The 22,493-nt window shown below is 40.0% G+C and overlaps 3 non-coding genes across 3 annotated transcripts; all 3 read left to right on the top strand.

Moving 5' to 3' along the window:
* The first annotated feature begins 4,636 nt into the window (after positions 1–4,636).
* Positions 4,637–4,708, top strand: trnaa-cgc (transfer RNA alanine (anticodon CGC)). The gene has a single exon. It is a non-coding gene; the product is annotated as a tRNA-Ala (tRNA).
* Positions 4,709–6,026: 1,318 nt separating this feature from the next.
* Positions 6,027–6,099, top strand: trnak-uuu (transfer RNA lysine (anticodon UUU)). Its single transcript has one exon. It is a non-coding gene; the product is annotated as a tRNA-Lys (tRNA).
* Positions 6,100–8,771: 2,672 nt separating this feature from the next.
* On the top strand, positions 8,772–8,843 carry trnat-cgu (transfer RNA threonine (anticodon CGU)). The gene has a single exon. It is a non-coding gene; the product is annotated as a tRNA-Thr (tRNA).
* The last annotated feature ends 13,650 nt before the right edge of the window (positions 8,844–22,493 follow it).

Genomic DNA, 22,493 nt, shown 5'->3' with positions numbered 1-22,493 from the left:
CATGTAAAAATTGAGCTCCTTAGTCAATATCACTGGGAATGTCCAATAATGACGAACATCATTAGCTCCAAGGAAACTTAGACTCGCACATGGAGTTTTATCTTTGAATGGAGGGTGGGAGAATTCATTTATACTCTCGTTGCTCATTAGCTAAATTATTTTAAAAATATGACACAGATTTGTTCGAGAAACTTGTAATCGCCTTAAAGAGAGTCTTCTTGAAACTGTTCTCATACAACCAACATACAAATTACACATCTTAAGGAACATGAAGAGAAATCCTTGTACTAAATAACCTAAAACTGTTGCTGCAAATTATCACCAAGCTGTTTTATGTGTCTGACCACCTCTTTCCTACTTTGCAAAGAGCACAATTCTTTCTGTTTCTTCATCGCTATTTTACTGTCTCTTTCCCCCACGTGGAGATGGATCCACAGCAGAAACTTTAGGTCGGTTCCTGTTACTCTGTCCGATTGAAAGAGCTGTATTAAAGGCACTCCCATCTCTGCAGGAAAGTTATTGCTGCTCTCAACACAATATACTACAGCCAAATGTGATAGCGATACTGTCACTGCCTGTGGGCCACGTGTTCCTGCTGTCAGCCTATTATGTCATGTCCATCCACACCCAGAAACATTACTGCTGTAGCACAAGAGTTATATAGGTGTAGTCAATACAGCATGAATCTCTTAATCTCAGAACTGTGGGTTCAGCCCCCACATTGGGTCCCTCTGTGTCAATTTGATCCCCCCAATCCTCCTAGCAGGACCTGATGGCGTAACAGTGATACCCAGTGCCTTATATGACCTTTGCGTAATTCAACTTTCTTTCCACTTGATTCAGATTTTGATCTGAAATCATCGGCCAAACAAGAGTTTGTCTAAACAGAGGGAGATCTGCTCACAAGCAAGTATTAAACACTTCAGCATTTACTGTTCGAATACCACACTTTGTCAAAACACTGCCGCTTCTTAAGCTAATAAGTAATGGTTTTTGAGCACGCATTGTATTGTTAATGCTTATATTAAAAAAGCATAAATTCACATAATGGAATTTGGACTGAACAAAGTAGTCCAGCCCCTTTACAACATTACATACCCACTGATTAAAGCTTAAAACTACAGCAGCAGGAGTAACAATAATGGCAACAACATGTTTGGAGTTCGGCATTTCATTTATTCTGCGGAAACATCGTATCGGAATGAACTGCCCGAGATAAAAGAGTAATTGCGGCTTCAGATCGTTTTTACAGAGCATTACGTTGTTCTGTTCATACTGACTATACGCTTTAAATTTGTCATTTACTGCAAGCGTTGCTTTTCCAGGCTTTTCGGAAATTCCTCGCATTTGAGCCAGCACTAAAATATTTCATTCCCGTCGCTGAATACATCGTGGAAACGGTATTTGCAACGGAATGCTGTCACACATGAAACCTTTTTGTTATTCGGTTCTGAAGTTTGAAAATGAAAATAAAACGGGGGTCACTTCATAGGCTTGAAAGAAGTCCAAGCAGCATAAAAACCCGCGAATTCTCACAAAGGCTGCACCTTTCTTCTGCTGCTTTTATAAATCAGCCTTAAACATTTGAATGCATACCTTACTGCTGCTAATCACATTCACGTGTTTACGAAGCTTTTTTCTGTCCGTTATGTTTTTGCTAGTTTCTCCGTTTTCCTCGTACTGTGATTGTCAGCGAGCACAACAAGACTGAAACAGTGTAAAGGCAGGTAAAAAAGACAGGGTAAAACGCCTGACTGTCGGAAGTGCGATTTGAACCCGTGCCTCTATTTGGAGAGCGAAACACAAAGCTTAAAAGACACGAATATGTGAATTTGCTGTTTTAAACCGCTCGATTATCCTGAAGAAATGTGTGCTGATTGCAGTAGTTGCATCCGATTTTCCGTAACTTTAGGACGATTGATACGACTGGTTGAACACAATTTGTGGCGTTTAGCATGACATGGAAAACGGTACCGTAGCATTCGGGTCCGGACTACCAGACTCAGAAACAGTTTTTACCCCCGCACTATCAAACTATTAAACTCCCAGCCTCTCTCACTGTGACCTCACCTCTCACCTATGATCTGAATCTCACAGTGCCTTTTTTCTTACCAAAAACCCAAACACACATTGAAAATCTACCTCTACCATACATGTCAAAAGTTCACTCCCCATAATTTCTATCCCTTTATTTCATTCTTTTGATGCATGTTTTTGCACATAACCTGTTACCTTTTTGTTGTTTTGCACACTGCCTGTTGTTGTTTTTTGCACATCGGCTGTTGTCTCTGTCTTTCTTTTGTTATACAATTGTATTGTTGTTGTGTTTTTTTCTTTGTACTACTTATGTCCGAGAGCTAGCTAAATAGCATTTCGTTATACCATATACCTGCGTATGAGTATAATGACAATAAACTTGAACTTGAACTTGACATAGTCTTGCAGGCAGTATATTATTTTATCGTTTACTCGTTTAAAAAAACACGGTCTTCTCGTTCCTAACTCAGATTTTTAGTGCTTTCGAACGTTACTTCCAACCTGGACTGACAGCTCACCCGATCTGTTTGTGATCAGACCATGGAGTGGGGGGCTGTACCAAGCGCACGTTCCTTCCCAATGCTGAGGCGATCATTCGGAAGATGGGTGTGAAGAGAGACAAGCTTTGTCGACTAAAAAACAAGGCAGGATATGCAAGAATACTAATCACTGGCGACAGTTATGCTCTCTTACTATTGAGACTCCTACATTGCGATTTTTTTGAAGACTTTGAAACTAAAGGAAAGCAGTGACAAAAGAAACAGGCACAGGCGGGGTTTGAACCCACGATCTTCGGTTTACGAGACAGACGCGTTACCACTTGGCCACCGTCCCTTTGAGTAAAGGGGGGAATAATGTTGTTCAAATTATTTTTTTCTGAATGTGGTGTACATCGCCTGGAGGCAGCAACAACAATAAAAGGGATACTTAACAAGGAGATACGCTGTAGCAGTGCGACTCCAACAGATGCTCCTGAAGAGACTGGAGGTTTAAGTCAGCTCCTTAGAACGCTCGGCCGCGTTACTCTCAACAGCGGCTCTTTAGCTCTTGTTGTTTGACCTAGTGGTTTTATAACGCGTGGAAACGACCGCAACTTCGTTTTCTGAGATGCTTTCTCTCACGTGGTGAAATCTCGACCTCTTTGGCATCTCTGGCTTTAGTTCTTCTGTAGAGCAGGCTTTCACACCTCTGCTTATAGTGCCCTTGAAGTCATTTTATTTTTACAGGAAGACGCATTCCCTAACGACCTCTCCTGTTTTAGAAATGCTTTATAAGGCGTGTTTGATTCAACGGACAAACAGTATACTAATTGTACAATGCAGATCTATGCGGCATTCGTACTGGATTTGACTGGGATTCTGAAATACTTCTTGCAAAGGTATTCAGACTTTCTAGAACCTATAATACAACCACAGACCTGAAACTCCCTAGCTTCCAATCTCTGATGTTGCTGTCCTTAAACTCGGACGTGATGTTCTGCAGACGTGCGGTGTCTCTTTACTCTCGTTGTTTTCAAAACGACCTCCATTGTCGGGCGCAGTTGAAGTGGAACTGACCTGACTGCACAGGAAAGTACGGAATGATAAAATGTTTCTACGGCTCAAAATGTCCCTTCAGACCCTCGTCATGTCTCTTTGAGGAACGGGCAGGTAGAGAGGTTTAACAGATGCTCATGATGTTTCACACGGGGTGTTACCTGTTGTAGTGTTTCAAAAGATGTGTTAACGGACCACAGATTATCTTGAAAAGATTTGGGTTTGTACTGGCTGGGATTCAAACCCGATTTAATTATTTGGAAGGCACCTGTAGCACCAACGCACTTCCGAGAAGCACCTGCAAATAATCACAATCCTCTCTCTCACCTACAAAGTTAAGGAGACACAGACGTCCAATGAAAACTAATTTTAATTCACTCAAGGCTCCACTCTTTTGTTGTGATGTCATTTTAATTAATATTAGCTTTGATAAGGTGTCGTTTTTGCCTCTTAAAGTAAAAGTCTGCTCCTTTCTTCCTGGTATAGAAATAACATGTTCCATCTTTGTTTAAAAACACCACTAAAAGTAAATTATTCAGCTCTAACGCCTGTGTGCATTGACAAGACATCTCAAAAGGACTTATCAAATAAGAACACGATCCTTCCTGTTACCATTCCTGTGGTTGGGGCGTTACAACATTTGCAGACAGGGCTTTATCACTCGAGTTGTACAGAACAAGTGTGCATCGGTCCATGAAAATCATCAGTAGTGCTGTTTTTCTATGCATAGTTTAATCAAGAGCACATAAAAGATGTAAAAAGCTTTCAAATAAAACAGAATTGAAAGACAGTCGAGTAAGGAGGTAGAAAAAAAGCACTCCCCCGTCTGGGAATTAACCACCGTCGCACGTGTGACTGGATACAAAAATAATATATTAATTTTTTCCCAGTCTCTTGAAGCTTCAATGCGATTATTTTTCCTTCCTTATTTCTTCATTCCCATTAATTTACTCTGTAGTAGAGGAAACGCGAAAGTAGGAAACTGCAGGCATTCTTCATGAATGGTGGATTGTGATCAGTGAGCATCTGCACATCTCTAAGTCTGTTCCACTACCTTTTCCATCGGGGATGTAGCTCAGTGGTAGAGCGCATGCTTCGCATGTATGAGGTCCCGGGTTCAATCCCTGGCATCTCCAGGTGCTTTATATTACAGTACTCACATTGCAATCTTCTGTTGAGTGAGAACTCTTTGCTCGTGTTCAGAGAGAGCCAGGTTTACACAATTAAACTCGACGTGCCGCAGAGTTGCGCTGCTGTTTTAAATGTACCTCATTTAGTTCTGTTAAATCCTAAATTATTTGAACTAGTAATTTAGTTCAAATTCAGGAAATCCAGAGATTGCTTCACACTTGTCGTGACTGTTGCAGAAAACACCTGTTGAATCTCACCCGGGATTTCTTGAGAGATCATTCAGCGAGCGAATCCTCCTTCTGAACTCCGCACTAAACTGAAAGCTTCACGAACTCCTCACTGCGTGTCCTGTACTGTTACAAATGCTCTCGTCTAGATGTGAAGCACAGCCATAAACACACTTTGAACTTTTTCCGTTTGTTTAGGTAAATGCAAAAGAGCATGACAAGTATTGATCGAATAAAATATCCATGGCACAACTCGAGAAAGTACTGAAGGACTACACATCGACTTTTGATGATTACAAGAGATTCAAGAAACACAACCGTCCGCACCTGGGTTTGGATCCTGAACGCTAGAGTTAAAAGAACATAAGCGACGGATATGACCTATAAACTCTCTTAATTGTCTTATAGTTTATGAAATAAAACAATTTCTTAATAATTTCTTACTGTTGATAGACGATTTATTGAATTTTAACAAAATCACAATTACAAACTTTTTCGGTTAAACTGTTATTCACATACTCTAACGTAAATAAACGTTAGTGTCTTCCGGTGTGTGAGCCAATTTCTCCAAAAAATATTTGTTAGTCTGTCAGGAGGCTGTGCAAGGTGTTAAGAAATAGAATTTCTAAAAGACAGGCTCCCTAAGCTTAACATCAAGGCAGAAAAAATGCTGTTTTCTCTACAGAAATGCTCTTTAAATTTCAGCACTGTTGCAACTCCCTTTATAAAGGGTGTGCACACATATACAACCAAGGCATTGAAAGTTTTTTTTTAATTATTGTTCCAAAAAATGTTCCATTTGTTTTCTTTTTAATGTTGTTGATTAAAAGATTGTATTAAATGTGAAAAAAAATCTGAATGTGAAAAAAGGTCAAAATGCTATTGAAAAAATCAGTAATGTGAGGAAAGATTAATTGCGGGAGCCCCTTACCTCCCCATGTCATGCTGTATTTCTCACTCATTCTACTGGGAGTGGTGCCGTCGCTTCTGGATAAAGTCTGTCAGTGGTCATTCCAGACGGGTCAGGTATGACTGCTCTTCGGCACAAGAGACACGTAACTTGCGAGGATCCCGACAGTGTCGACTTTCTTTCAGAGCCCGTATAGCTCAGTCGGTAGAGCATCAGACTTTTAATCTGAGGGCCCAGGGTTCAACTCCCTGTTCGGGCGGTTGTACTGTTCTTAAGTCTATTGTGAATGTCATTCTAAATAGTCTTTTATCTTTCACTCTTCTAGCTTTACTGTGGTTATTTTAAATGTCCATTGCTTGTATTTTCTTTAGTGTTTCATTTCACAAACCGAAAATGTTCAAGTAGATCATGTTACTACACTCCACATAGATAATCTAATTGAAATCACAGTAGAGTACAGGACACGCAGTGAGGAGCTCACACAGTGAGTACTCTTGAATACGACAAGAGGAAAGGCACACTGCACATCTGCAGAACATCACGTCCGAGTTCACAGCGACAGCAGAGGTTGGAAGCGAAGTAGTTTTTTATTACTCGCTCGCTGAACGATCTCTCAAGAAACCTCGGTTGAGATTTAACGGGTGTCTAATAATCACGTTCAAAAAGGTGACGATAAGTTTTGTTTTTAACTAGGTAGCCTTAATGGCAACACGGTGTGAGTAGATATTAAAGCAGCTGCAGACAGAGTACCCGTAATGGCAACACATTTCTGCTTTGAGTTCGGCTTTTCTTATTTCTTCTGCAGAACCAGTGGTATCGGAATATACTGATCCGCATAAGAAGGCTTTCGGGTTCTGATCATTTTTATTAAGCGCTGCTCTAAACTTTACATTTGCTCGGGCTAGTTTTCCCCATGAAAAAAGGACATATCCCTAATTACATGATTTCACTTTTCTTATCAACGAGTAGAAATAAAATATATACTTCATTATAAGTACCACAGGCAAGATGGCTGGTGGTCTAAGGCATTGCGTTCAGATCGCAGTTACCCCTGGAGACGTTTGTTAAAATCTCACTTCTAATAAAGAGGTCTTTCTCGTTAGAGTAGAAACGATAGAAGCCTTAAGCGGGAAAAAAATCACAACATCTCGCATTTCACGTGTTCAATGTTAACTGTCTCAGTGGTTGCCTCGGTGATTGATGGCTCTTCTCCCTCGCAGGGTGACGGCAAACTTCTTCAGAGAGGGAGTCTCCCACGCACGGCTTTTCTTTATCAAGAGCTGAGACAACAGAAACAGACTTCAAACTGACATGAATTACTTCTTGAGCGTTTATGATCGTCTTTAAAAGCTGAGAGCAGGTGAAAAAGTCTTTGGAAATGAGGAAATGACTGCTGACAGTAAACAGAGCTGACGCTCAGCTGCAGACAAGCGCTCCTCGTTAGTATAGTGCTGAGTACCCCCGCTTGTTGTGCGGGAGACTGGGGTACGTTTCTGTGACAGGGCGCTGGTTTATTTTTTTAACAACCTGACTTTACTTAAAAAGTGTGTACTGTATACTACGTTTCGGACTAGTTACTGCGGTAGAATATGGAGATCATCTCCAGCTTTGAGCTCAACTGCAACAAGAAGTCATGCTAAATGTAGTATTGTGAGTAGACATCGTGAGACAACAGAACGAGAGAGTAGAAGGCGGGAATATAAGGTGTAAGGGCGTGATCTGTGTAGTTAATAAAATAGTTAAAATAATATAAAAACGTCTCTTTATTAAGATACACAACATTTATGGCGACGAGAGATGAGTGCTTGACGGACTCAAAGCGAGCAGAACACTGCAGATTTTAGTTCTCTTGCTGGTAGAAACGAGCTTCTGAATTTTCGGACTTTTCGTTTAGCTTGCGCCATGGAAGATATGGCAACCGCGCCGAGAAGCTTTGCTTATGCCCAGCTTTTTCCACCGCTTCTACTGAACCTCGGAGCTGCAGGAGGAAGGGCTGACTTTAGAAAGAGCTCTTAAAGTCGCTAGAATTCATGAAGCAGCTCAAGCAGAATCAAGAATGCTTTCTGACCACAGTGACAAAGTGACACTGAACGGGGCGCTCGCTCAAACTTTACAAACAAAAGCCGAGCAGCAGGACGCAGTCATGCTAGAGATATAGAAGAACAGGGGACGGCTGACATTACATGTTACAGGTGCGGACTAACAACGCACAAAGCAGATGAATGCGGAGCGTGAACAGCAAAATGTCTACACTGTAAGAAAACAGGACATTATGCACACGTCTGCAGAACATCACGTCCGAGTTTAAGGACAGCAACATCAGAGATTGGAAGCTAGGGAGTTTCAGGTCTGTGGTTGTAATATAGGTTCTAGAAAGTCTGAATACCTTTGCAAGAAGTATTTCAGAATCCCAGTCAAATCCAGTACGAATGCCGCATAGATCTGCATTGTACAATTAGTATACTGTTTGTCCGTTGAATCAAACACGACTTATGAAGCATTTCTAAAACAGGAGAGATCGTTAGGGAATGCGTCTTCCTGTAAAAATAAAATGACTTCAAGGGCACTATAAGCAGAGGTGTGAAAGCCTGCTCTACTGAAGAACTATAGCCAGAGATGCCAAAGAGGTCGAGATTTCACCACGTGAGAGAAAGCATCTCAGAAAACGAAGTTGCGGTCGTTTCCACGCGTTATAAAACCACTAGGTCAAACAACAAGAGCTGAAGAGCCGCTGTTGAGAGTAACGCGGCCGAGCGCTCTAAGGAGCTGGCTTAAACCTCCAGTCTCTTCAGGAGCATCTGTTGGAGTCGCACTGCTACTGCGTATCTCCTTGTTAAGTATCCCTTTTATTGTTGTTGCTGCCTCCAGGCGATGTAAACCAGATTCAGAAAAAAAATAATTTGAACAACATTATTCCCCTGTTTGTTTGAAGGCGCGGTGGCCAAGTGGTAAGGCGTCGGTCTCGTAAACCGAAGATCGTGGGCTCAATCCCCACCTGTGCCTGTTTCACTTGTCACTGCTTTCCTTTAGTTTCAAAGTCTTCAAAAACTCGCAATGTAGGAGTCTCAATAGTAAGAGAGCATAACTGTCGCCAGTGATTAGTATTCTTGCATATCCTGCCTTGTTTTTTAGTCGACAAAGCTTGTTTCTCTTCACACCCATCTTCCGAATGATCACCTCAGCATTGGGAAGGAACGTGCGCTTGGTACAGCCCCCCACTCCATGGTCTGATCACAAACAGATCGGGTGAGCTGTCAGTCCAGGTTGGAAGTAACGTTCGAAAGCACTAAAAATCTGACTTAGGAACGAGAAGACCGTGTTTTTTTAAACGAGTAAACGATAAAATAATATACTGCCTGCAAGACTATGTCAAGTTCAAGTTCAAGTTTATTGTCATTATACTTATACACAGGTATATGGTATAACGAAATGCTATTTAGCTAGCTCTCGGACATAAGTAGTACAAAGAAAAAAACACAACAACACAACAACAATACAATTGTATTACAAAAGAAAGACAGAGACAACAGCCGATGTGCAAAAAACAACAACAGGCAGTGTGCAAAACAACAAAAAGGTAACAGGTTATGTGCAAAAACATGCATCAAAAGAATGAAATAAAGGGATAGAAATTATGGGGAGTGAGCTTTTGACATGTATGGTAGAGGTAGATTTTCAATGTGTGTTTGGGTTTTTGGTAAGAAAGAAGGCACTGTGAGGTTCAGATCATAGGTGAGAGTGAGAGAGGCTGGGAGTTTAATAGTTTGATAGTGCGGGGGTAAAAACTGTTTCTGAGTCTGGTAGTCCGGACCCGAATGCTCCGGTACCGTTTTCCATGTCATGCTAAACGCCACAAATTTTGTTCGTCCAGTCGTATCAATCGTCCTAAAGTTACGGAAAATCGGATGCAACTGGTGCAATCAGCACCCATTTCTTCAGGATAGTCGAGCGTTTTAAAACAGCAAATTCACAGATTCGTGTCTTTTAAGCTTTGTGTTTCGCTCTCCAAATAGAGGCACGGGTTCAAATCCCACTCCCGACAGTCAGGCGTTTTACCCTGTCTTTTTTACCTGCCTTTACACTGTTTCAGTCTTGTTGTGCTCGCTGACAATCACAGTACGAGGAAAACGGAGAAACTACTTAGCAAAAACATAACTGACAGAAAAAAGCTTCGTAAACACGTGAATGTGATTAGCAGCAGTAAGGTATGCATTCAAATGTTTAAGGCTGATTTATAAAAGCAGCAGAAGAAAGGTGCAGCCTTTGTGAGAATTCGCGGGTTTTTATGCTGCTTGGACTTCTTTCAAGCCTATGAAGTGACCCCCGTTTTATTTACATTTTCAAACTTCAGAACCGAATAACAAAAAGGTTTCATGTGTGACAGCATTCCGTTGCAAATACCGTTTCCACGATGTATTCAGCGACGGGAATGAAATATTTTAGTGCTGGCTCAAATGCGAGGAATTTCCGAAAAGCCTGGAAAAGCAACGCTTGCAGTAAATGACAAATTTAAAGCGTATAGTCAGTATGAACAGAACAACGTAATGCTCTGTAAAAACGATCTGAAGCCGCAATTGCTCTTTTATCTCGGGCAGTTCATTCCGATACGATATATCCGAAGAATAAATGAAATGCCGAACTCCAAACATGTTGTTGCCATTATTGTTACTCCTGCTGCTGTAGTTTTAAGCTTTAATCAGTGGGTATGTAATGTTGTAAAGGGGCTGGACTACTTTGTTCAGTCCAAATTCCATTATGTGAATGTATGCTTTTTTAATATAAGCATTAACAATACAATGCGTGCTCAAAAACCATTACTTATTAGCTTAAGAAGCGGCAGTGTTTTGACAAAGTGTGGTATTCGAACAGTAAATGCTGAAGTGTTTAATACTTGCTTGTGAGCAGATCTCCCTCTGTTTAGACAAACTCTTGTTTGGCCGATGATTTCAGATCAAAATCTGAATCAAGTGGAAAGAAAGCTGAATTACGCAAAGGTCATATAAGGCACTGGGTATCACTGTTACGCCATCAGGTCCTGCTAGGAGGATTGGGGGGATCAAATTGACACAGAGGGACCCAATGTGGGGGCTGAACCCACAGTTCTGAGATTAAGAGATTCATGCTCTATTGACTGCGCCTGTATAACTCTTGTGCTACAGCAGTAATGTTTCTGGGTGTGGATGGACATGACATAATAGGCTGACAGCAGGAATACGTGGCCCACAGGCAGTGACAGTATCGCTATCACATTTGGCTGCAGTATATTGTGTTGAGAGCAGCAATAACTTTCCTGCAGAGATGGGAGTGCCTTTAATACAGCTCTTTCAATCGGACAGAGTAACAGGAACGGACCAAAAGTTTCTGCTGTGGATCCATCTCCACGTGGGGGAAAGAGACAGTAAAATAGCGATGAAGAAACAGAAAGAATTGTGCTCTCTGCAAAGTAGGAGAGAGGTGGTCAGACACATAAAACAGCTTGGTGATAATTTGCAGCAACAGTTTTATGTTATTTAGTACAAGGATTTCTCTTCATGTGACTTAAGATGTGTAATTTGTATGTTGGTTGTATGAGAACAGTTTCTTCTAAAGTCCTGTCAATTGACAGTGGAGAGCTAGCTGGTGCACATCTTCAAGAAGACTCTCTTTAAGGCGATTACAAGTTTCTTGAACAAATCTGTGTCATATTTTTAAAATAATTTAGCTAATGAGCAACGAGAGTATAAATGAATTCTCCCACCCTCCATTCAAAGATAAAACTCCATGTGCGAGTCTAAGTTTCCTTGGAGCTACTGATGTTCGTCATTATTGGACATTCCCGGTGATATTGACTAAGGAGCTCAAATTTTACGTGTTGTAGTTCAACATGTACAAAATATTCGTAACCCCTGCAAATATCGGCAAGATCAGTGATATTCTCAACAATGTGTGCTATTGCAATTCGTGCAATTCGTGCCATACTTTTTCCCAATGTATTCTGACATGCCAAGATCAGAGGGTCATATTTAAAAAACTGGTGCATTAAAATTTTTTGTACTTCAGGATTTTGATAGTCTGTTACATTGTCTTTCACACGTCGGTGTCAGAACTGTGAGACATTTTCATAATTGGGGGGGAAGGCCGTAGCAATAAGCAGAAAGTGCAATCACCTTTTCCCAGTGTAAGTCCGTGTTATGGTGAGTTTTCAAAATTGGTTTGCGATTTTCTGAAATATATTCCATACAAAAATATAATTTGGACAGTCGCTATTTATTTGGATATTCCCTTTCACTGAGGATGTCTACAGTATTCCAGCCGGATTAGTACTGATCGAAGAGATCCATCTACAGGCGAAAGGCGACATAACATCACAGCAGCAGCATTTAAGGTGGAACGAAAAACGCGAAGAAGAAGCTGGCGAATAAGAAGCCAACTTCAGCCTCGTAGCAGACCCTGGGAGGCACGCTCAAAATAATCATCTTTCCCAGTACTTTAGAGTCGTATTTAGAGCGCTTTACTGCAATTTTATGTGATCGATGGAAGATGTGAAGCCATCGAGCCTGTACTGCGATTCACATTGAAATTGAAGCCATTTCTCATGCTTTCTCTCAGTTTCGGGGCTGCAATTGCGTGTAAAGGAGGCGACTTGAAAATGAAACATGCAATCACCTTATAGAGGGTCTTCACGACGGGGTTCAACAGCTAGTTCTCCATTATTGTCAATTTACTGGACTTCTGAAGAAACCGATCGACATCGAAAATACAAACTGCACAGCTTAAGGCACATGAAGAGATCCGTGTGCTGATTGACTCAAAAATGTCCCTACAAATAATCCGCCGGGTTGATTTACTTGTCCGACCACCTCCCTCCGTCCCTCTTTGCTGTTAGCACAATTCTTTCAGTTTCTTTTCTTGTATTTTCCTTGCTATTTTACTGTTGCTTTTCCCCATGAGGAGATGGATCCACAACCGAAACCGTTTTCACCCTTTGTTTCTGCAGCGTCAGTCTGTATGAGGAGCACAACTTGCACAGCTCCAGTGGCGCAATCGGTCAGCGCGTGGTACTTATACAGCAGTGCACAGCGGAGTCATGTTGAGGTTGTGAGTTCAAGCCTCACCTGGCGCAGTATCTTCAGCTACTGAAAGCAACTGTCGAGTTTAGATACTCTTAGGTATTTGATGGAGATAAATTAACATCAAACGAACAAGTAAAGGTTTATTTCGAGTCACAATCAAAGAAGGCTCCACAGCTGAAACATTGTGTTTCCTTCTCTTTTCAGCATGGAATGTGTACCTCCAGTTGACCTGCACACAAATATATGAGAGAGGTCTACTGAGGTGAGTGGAGCACTGAAGACTTAATAAAGCTCTTGCATTAGATTCTGTTTTTGTTGTTCCCCAGATTTGTTTTTAAATGTTCTTTTTCTTTTGAAGTTGTTGCGTTTGGTTGTTTTTTTATAGTTGTTAGACAACTACAGGGATTTACCTAGGTTCCCGGAAGACTTCTCATTTTGTGTTTGTTGTGTTTTTGGGTTACAACTATTTTTTTTCTGTTAATAGGACCCCACGCATTACTCTGGGACTAGTTAACTTTAGTTCTTACATTGTACCTGAAATGACCTCAATAACTACTACTCTGTTTCCCTTTTTTTTAAAAAAAAGGCAAAACTGATGTTTGTTTCTCCTTGTTGCTGATTGGTAGCTACAACGGGTCAGTTGCAACAAACTTGGCCTCTGAAATTTGTCAGCAGCTCTGTACTGAACCTGTTCTCAATTGCAACAAACCTAAAATAACAGCAGCTGCCCATTAGATGTTACTGAAGTAGCAGACTAAGCGGAACAATAGATTACATTAGAACTGTCCTGAATGTAGTGGAAATAATATCGTCATTAAGTAATGAACTGATGCACCACTTGTTTGAAAATTATTTTTATATTTAACTAAAATTGCTTTCCAGACACTACAATTATTCACAAGGAATTTTATCAATACATATTTTATTAATAAAAGTGTGATATCTAAATAATAAAGTTTAATGTTATCTTTAACATTAGTACTTTAGTAGCTGTATTATGCTTTTGTGAATTTCCAGGTATCCCGGTGGAGAGAACTGAAATTAAGGAAATACATATTTAAAGGGGTGTAAGTCTTAAATTAGTTCTGTTACATCTGGGTGTTAATTGAATAGATTTGTTGTATTATGTAATTTGATTTGACTCTATACTTCTGTTTCTCATGAGATAATATTGGGGATTTGCAGATACAGATAATAAGTTGTACTATACAGGCAAATGTATGGTTACCTTAATGAAGAAACTGTTATCATTACCCTTTTCAACATTATTATTTAAGACAGTCTTTCAGAACAGTATTCTCGTATTAGTGGCTATAGTCTAATGATAACGGTGGTGAAACAGGCAAAATGTGTGGAAAGATTTGGAGATGGAACAGGAGACTCATACAGTCGATAGAAAGGTTGGGTAGGATTGCACACACCACCATGCCAGTGCTTAGTATAGTGGTTTAAAAACATAATAAGTGATTTAACAACATCAACTGCACTACTGAGAGCTCAGCTCCACTACTACTAATACATCGCCCCTTTTTGTCAATTAGATAGATGTGTTTTCTACATGTATTTAATTAGTGCTTCTTTCGTTTTAACTGATTTAAAATAGAATCTCTATAAAACAGATAAATGTGTATGTGTCGCGCTGAAATTCACACACGAGGGAAGCCACACGAGTAAGGAAAGATATCGCGTTTAGGAAGAAATCTAGGATGATGACCCCGCTGAATGGAAACAGCCTCATACATGAGTGGCATGTGCTCTACCACTGAACTGAACTCCCGACAACTACCTTTATCTGCAGCACTTTTAGGAAGAGTGAGGAGTCTACAAGCCCAGAAAACGTGAGGAGAATTCAGAACAGGAGGCTCTTCACCTTTCACTCAGCTTTCGTTGGACGTCTAAGTGAATGACAAATTTTCACTTTTTGATTAAAGAAAATAAAAAACACCTTTCTTCCAGCCAGATTCAAACCAGAGACCGAAGGATTCCTCACTGTTCCCACTATATTCCTCCGCTCTAACAACTGAGTTATCAAAAACACAGGAATCCCACCTTTTGTCATACAAAAAGCACAATGGAGTGCAGTGTTCCTATTTATTTAAATCCCAGTTCAAAATCAAATCTCATTCCCATAGTCCTGATTAGTTTAAATTTAAGCAATTAACCAGGCTTCTACTGTATAAACTTCTAGAGATATTACAAATTGTTTGAAGGGACATCATTTCAGATGGAAATTGACTTTTTTTCTAGTGGGATCACATTAAACCTTTCTTTTGGATGGAGAACAGGATCATTGTGAGATTCAAAACACATCTGTCTTTGCTTCTTTCAAGGATGAATGGATTATTGAGATGCAAACATTGGTTCAAATCAAAACAAAATTGTGCTAAATAGTACTTCTGTTTTTATTTTCAGCTACCAAAATTTAGCCTTAGTTGTAAAATTCCATATTAATATTCAATATTAAGTAGATTCAAACATGCACAGTAGAGAAACAGAATAAATGAAGTAAATGTTTCACTAACATTTAAGTGCAACCTATTGATCGTCTTTGGCCAGTGAATTGCATAAGGCACCGCACAACTTTTACTGGAAGAAATACTGTGTGTTCTGAGTGGCTGCATCTGTATATAATGTTATTCAGATAAGTTTAGGTGGAGGTCAAATTCTAACCTCGTACTTCTGCTTCCCTGCTAATAACAGCTCTCTGGCTACAGAGGGTGCTGGGCACCTCTTTTCTATCCCCTCCCTCCACTGCAACACCACTGCTGCAGGATTTTCTCCCTGGGGAGGGGATGTGAAGACACTGATCTCTTACCAGCACTATGCTTTCCTCAGCCAGGGAAGTTAAACCCGAAGCACTGTGTCACGATTATAGTCCCCCCTCCTTAAGGGTGCTCCAGCCCTTTCACTCAAGACTTTATTCTCTGCACCTGTTTCCCATTCCCAGCCCACCTTAAAAGCCAGGCGCTGACGCTCATCCGGGCTCTGCATCTGATTTCCATATCGTGCGAGTCCGGGACCTGGAAGCGCCTGGTCCCATTAAGGTTTTAACCTCTGTTCCCGTTCCTGTTCCCCGTCCGCCAGTTCTGACCCGGCCTTCGTGGTTTTTAATTCTTTGTTCTGATGGATCTCCTGGTTTTGGACTTACCCTTGTGTTTTGGATATTCCCTAAGGACTACTCTTTTGGATTGTTCGCCTCGGCCACACCTCCCCCGTGCACCAGCGCACCTTGGACACGCCCCCCTGTCTTCAGCCCCGTATTCCTGCATGACGTTTCCCTAGTGTTCCCCCACTTCTTCAGATTGTGTCGTCCGCATAGGGTCCGGAAAGAACTGTTCGTTACACACTGAGCACTCAATACCTTGATATTCATCATCTGGCTACAGTATTATTATACTTATTTACCAAGCTGCTGGATCTGTGAAGTTCTATCATCATGGAAACATTATTTGTATCAGGAAGTATGATGTGGAAACACAATGTACGTCCTTTCAAAAGCTCACAGCTGTACTACTCTAAAACATAATTCTAAATTGCTAGAGAGGAAAACAATCTTAGCTTGATACATTGTTGTGCAAGATTCTACTGTCATTTTCACTATTTTATTACTGACCAGGAAAATGACTTTTACCAGATCAATGAAAAGTAAAGCTTTATTTAAAAGGTTAATTCAAAGTGATACAGTACATTCAATGTGTAGTAAATAAATCAGATTAACAACATATTAAACATTTCCTCTGCAAATATAAAAAGTTAAATTAAACTAAAAGGAGAACCAGAAAAGCCACTGAGCAGGAATGAGACTTTCATTCTGTGTGTTCAGATGCCTGCTCAACAATCATCTTATCAACACTAGTCTTATTGTCTTATCCGAGTAATTAAGATTTAAAAAAAAAATCATTCAGCACAAAAAACAACAACATATACAGTAGGTTACATTCAGTCTTTGAAAAGCTCATTAGAAAGGAAGGGTCATCAGTTCAGATTGAAAAGTCTAAAATTTGAGCCTCGCTGCTGTGTCCTGGGTTGAATGGTGGTAAGAGTTATTTTCTTCATTGTTCTGTGTGTGAGATGCTTTTATGCATCTAAATATACAGATGCAATTATAATGTATGCAGATTATTTTCCATATGTAGCACTCTGTAAGTGGCAGTGACATGAAATCAGGCCAGATTAACTGATCATTAATTAATGTTGTATCTACTTGTTCTGATAATGACACACATCTGTAATCAGTAGACAAAGGGAAACAACAATCACAATTCAGTTCTTATCTCAGAATTGCAGGACATATAGACCTTCTGTTGTAGTGCAGTGTCTCTCAATGTAAAGGTATAAAAGTGCAGGTCAGTCTTACAGCCTGAGAGACACAGCAGGAGACACAGTAACAAGGTCTCACTAGGACAGTGACTGTGTGGGTACTGTACAGGTTTTCAGCTGTACAGTTACTGGATAATCTGAAATCAAACACCTCATAACCTACAGAACTACATACATTAAGGGAAATATAACAGTATTTTAACAGGGATGACTCAGAAACACAAGGCATATCATAATGGTATTGCTCAGTTAAAAACTCTAATCTGACTTCAGGACGAATCCTCTACAAAGCTGCACAGTGCTCTGACATAATCATACTAAGATCCTTTTTCAGAGGGTAGTGTGGTCAGGAGACTCCGACATCATCATAGTCACATCCATCTTCAATGGACTGTGTGGCCAGGAGACTCTGCACTTCAGGAGAAATGGCAGAGACACCTGCCAGAGACACACAGTCAGCAGAAGAGGTGAACAGGGTACAGAAAACAGAGTATTTCATACAGAAACAGACCCTCAAGATCTCATTACTCAAAGAAACAAGGTTGTGGAAAAGATATAAATTGTGTGAAGCATCTGTCAAGAGACAAAATACATGTGGCACAATCAACACTGAGAAACTTGCAATGGGCATTCTTGCCATTATGTGAAAATGTTAGTGAAAGAAGTCAATACTAGAATTTAATAATTATTAATTATTTACTGAAAGGATATATAGGAAATTATAGCTATGTTCGCCTTTTGTTTAGAGTGTACACATTTTGGAATACAAAAGTTTATTCCAAAAAATCACTAGTAACTAGCTTCTGATATCTGGGTACATTGCTTCAGACCTAGTAGCCCTTAATGTAAAAAGTCCCAGAAGTATGTCATGGCAAGAATAGAAAATTAAAAAATACAGAATATGTGCCCTCCAGATTTTTTCATATCCCCCATGAAACAGAAACAGAATCATCAAAAACAGATGTATGTCTTAGATCATGTGTCTCGCTTAAAAACATCTAAAAATGTTATATTGTAATTTCTATAGTACTGTACATAAAGTCCAGTAGAAATCATATTTATTTACATCCATGTAATATTTTGTAAATCCTCCCTTGTCAGGGATTACACTTACGGAACACCTCCTATAATAGACTGTTAGCATCTGGCACTTCTGAGGGGAGATTGGTGAATAACCTCATATGCACTCTTCAGAGAGCTCTCTGACTTTATCCATGATGACACATTTGTTGTGTTTAATCCCCTATTTCGGATGAGTATAAGTACTGTTACACATGCCTACCAGGGTTTTCAAATGCTCAGGTATTCCCTGCTGTATTTGTGTAATTGTTTAATTGTGAAAACATCCCAATAGGTACATTTAAATTTAGAAGAACAGCAAGTGAGATTAGGATAAAATCTTTCTTCCAAACTTCTGTTATAAACTCTATAGAAAACAGAATATATGAATAGGAAACACTAATAGAATAATAGATGTTTATTCAGAAATGTATTGTTTCTCAGCAGGGATTCCAGATGGGACTCCAGAGACTGAGTCAGACCCACTGTAAGAAACCCTCTTTCTCAATGTGCTGGGATTAAACCCTGAAGACCCCCTGCAGCTGAACCACAGTTAAGGTCTGGTCCTGGGTCTAGTTGACTTTGGAATGGTTCCCTGTGAACTATCTGAAGACCTGCTGAACCTCCCACGCCCACTGTGAGCTCCCCTGGCTTCCACAGCCCTCACCTGAGATGGGATCATTCTCATTGTTCTCCACATCATCATATTCAGACTGCAGCTCATCACAGAGGAGTTTTCCTGGGAACAAGAAAACAGTATTTTAGTAATTACTTACAGTATGTGTTTCACCTAGTAAATTAATTTCAACAAACTGCCATTTTCTTCTTCTACTTCTTACTTCTTGTGAATGTGGTTAGATTCTATATTTTAATTCCTTTAATTACTCCTAACTACGTCAAACTATTTCATCCTCTAAAATGAAAAGCTTACTCTTCCGTAGATACAGCTATCTGTCTCACACTATATCTCAATAGGTTGTAGGAAACCAAGAAAAAAAGGTTTGTAAATAAACTGTCCATTATTCAGACTAAAAATATTTTAATATCATTACTTATATGCAAAAAAGTGTAACACATTTAGTACAGTCTTGACACATATGAAGGCAAGTCGTCATCAATTGTATGTGTGGCTGTATAATTGTGTGTGTCTGGGGAATTGTGTCTAGGAAGATACAAATGAGGAGAATCTGGGGAAATATGTATCTTATGTTGACCACAGAGTGGCAACGTTTCAGTTTGATTTCATACAAATGAAAATATTTTAGACTATATTAAACACATATAAGATGGAATGGAATGAATTTGTTATTTTAGCTATAAAGAAATTGTTTGAAAGAATGCTAAAAAATTACATTGGTATTCTAAGAAAATAAATACTATGAATCTTTTCGCCATTAACAGTTTCACGGTGACTTTGCAGGTAACACGTCCATTTTGAAAATCATCTTTCGAACGTGATCAATATCTGAACCGGAAAAAAATAAAAAATGGCGAAAATCGAGAAAATCGGCTCTTTAGAAATTGGAAATATATTCGCGAGAGGAGTCCTTTTCTCAACGATTTACACTTTTTGCAGGAGTCACTTCTCCCAACGAACATCTGCAGGTTTCCGTAGTGTTCCTGCAAAGAGTGATCAATTTGAGACTGGCACATGTCCCGATTTAATTGAACAAAGCTAGATACGCATATTCTAATGCAGCCTTCATTACAAAACAGTTTATTTATCGAAAGCGTTTTATGTGAAAAAGAGTAAAACAAAAAAATATGGATGACAATCTTTTAAAGCTGAAGATTTTACTTATGAGAAATTGTCATCTTATGTAGATGCTTTTCAACCGATGCTTTTAGAACTTTGCTGTCCTTCCTGCATCATTTTCAGCGTTATAAACTGTGTGGAGGTAGCAATCACTTGCTATTTCTCAAATGCTTCCATCATTTTTCTTTCACGCTAGGACGCGAGTGTGTGCATGTGTTTGGTTTTCGTTTCACTGATTCTCATTGAAGATTTGGGAATTAACGACGAAAGAATCAGTAGCCTCGGAAAGCGGAAGCTTTGGTTCACAACGATCTTGAAGACACGCCCATGTAGAGCAGCGTGTGATGATTTGTACTACAAAAGACCAAGTGCTCAAAGTGACGTCCGCGTTTACCGTTGAGACATTTCATCTCGGGCGCACTTTTAGAAAGCAAAGAAAGAGCAGTCGTGTTGAATCAGCAGAGTGGCGCAGCGGAAGCATACTGAGTACATAACCCAGATTGTCAAGGATTGTCAAATTCTCCAACAAATCTGTGATCTAGTTTTAAAATATTTTTGCGTAGTATAAATTAATTCTCCCGACAGCCAGTTAAAGCTACAATTCCTCACGTGAAAATGGTTTTCTTGGACATTGACTTAGGTACTTAATTTTTTACTTGTAGTTCCACACGAGTAAAACACACACATTTCCTGCAAAGTTCAAGAGGGTTAACGTGTTGCGAAGAAATCCCATTAATTGTTAACGGAGATTATGTTTACATCAGAACAATCTGAAGCGCATCCCTGAGTGGGCTTGAATCGCCAGCTCTTTGTTTAACAGCTGCACAGAGAGACACCCCCGTTGCTTTTCACCATTCACGTTTGTAGTTAAAGGAAATAAAATACTGGCATTTTCCTGCCAGCCCGCAGTATTTCTTCTGCACTGACGAAGAATAACCAAGAACTGTATTTAATCTTTCGCAGGCTGTAATTTTCAGAAAAAAAGAAGTGAATACTTGTATTAAGCTAAATCAAGCCGACGGAGATGAACTGCTGTTGTTTTTCTCCACTTTTCTTTAAAAGGAGAAAAAATCACTGGCATTTGTTGTTTTTTTTTTGCAATATTTCTTCTGTCCGGATAAGCAAGATTTGTATTTTATCTTTCAGAAGTTGTATGACTTTCTTGAAATTCAGAAACAACTTGTTCCAGAAAAGAAATGAACACTTGCTTCAAAGTTAATGAAGAAGTATATCTCTCTCGCTGCGTGTGCTCGTATCTGTCCATCTCTCTCTGGCAGTCTGTGCAGAGTATCTGAAGGGGATGTAACACCACTTGGCAAAGAAGAAAAATCCTCAGAGGCAGAATAACAAATCATTATTCTCTTCTCAGTCAGATTCACAGCTCAGACTCACACTCAGACAGAAGCAAAATTTGATTACCAATTTTCTGGAGTGGTGTCATCTTAACCATCTCCAGCTTAACACCAGCAAGACCAAAGAAATGATCTTCAACTTTCAAAGGAATAAGTCTCCGCTGAACCCTGTTTCCATCCAAGGTGAGGACATAGAGGGCGTACATTCCTACAAGTAATTAGGGGTACACCTGGATGATAAGCTGGAGTGGTCTGGTAACACTGACGCCCTGTACAAGAAAGGTCAGAGCCAACTCTATTTTCTTAGGAGACTCAGGTCCTTTGGTGTGTGTGGAACACTGCTACACATTTTTTATGAATCAGTGGTGGCGGCGGCCATCTTCTACGCTGTTGTGTGCTGGGGCAGCAGCATCATGACAAAAGATGCAAATAGGCTCAATAAACTTATAAAGAAGGCTGGCACTGTGTTGGGAATGAGCCTTGACCCCCTGGAGGTGGTGGCTGAGAGGAGAATGCTGACCAAGCTCACAGCCATCATGAACAACACCTCTCATCCGCTTCATGGGACTGTTACTGGGCAGTGGAGCACTTTTAGCAACAGGCTGCTCCAGCTACGGTGTTCAAGGGAACGTTTCCGCAGGTCTTTCCTCCCGGCGGCGGTCAGGGTGTATAACGCTGCCCTAGGCTAGGACTGTTAGCCCTTCATTTGCTCCTCTATGGACAGCATGTTTACTCCATTGTACTTTTTGGACAATCAGTCTGTATAAACCTATGCACATTTTGCACATATTTTATTGTTTTTACAGTGACTATGATCAGCACATTTTGCACACACCTACTGTATGTACTTATTTATTTATTTTTATTTATTTTGTTGTCTTTTGTTTTATAACTATTCTGATGTCTGTTTTGCTTGTCTTGGGCTGGACTGCTGTAACACATCAATTTCCCTACGGGGTTTAATAAAGTATTATCTATCTATCTAAGCTCAACTCCATACTGTTCTTTGTCCTGACAGTCCAGATCCAGAAGACATTCAGACAATCAGTGCTGCTACATGAATAATATCAGACAGAACAGCCTGAACTCAGGTCACATCTCCCCCTTTTCTCCT

Source organism: Atractosteus spatula (genome assembly GCF_055471065.1).
Source record: "Atractosteus spatula isolate fAtrSpa1 chromosome 10 unlocalized genomic scaffold, fAtrSpa1.hap1 SUPER_10_unloc_3, whole genome shotgun sequence".
Classification (NCBI taxonomy): domain Eukaryota; kingdom Metazoa; phylum Chordata; class Actinopteri; order Semionotiformes; family Lepisosteidae; genus Atractosteus; species Atractosteus spatula.
The sequence above is the reverse complement of the archived record's forward strand: the minus strand, read 5'-3'. Positions and strand labels throughout refer to the sequence as shown.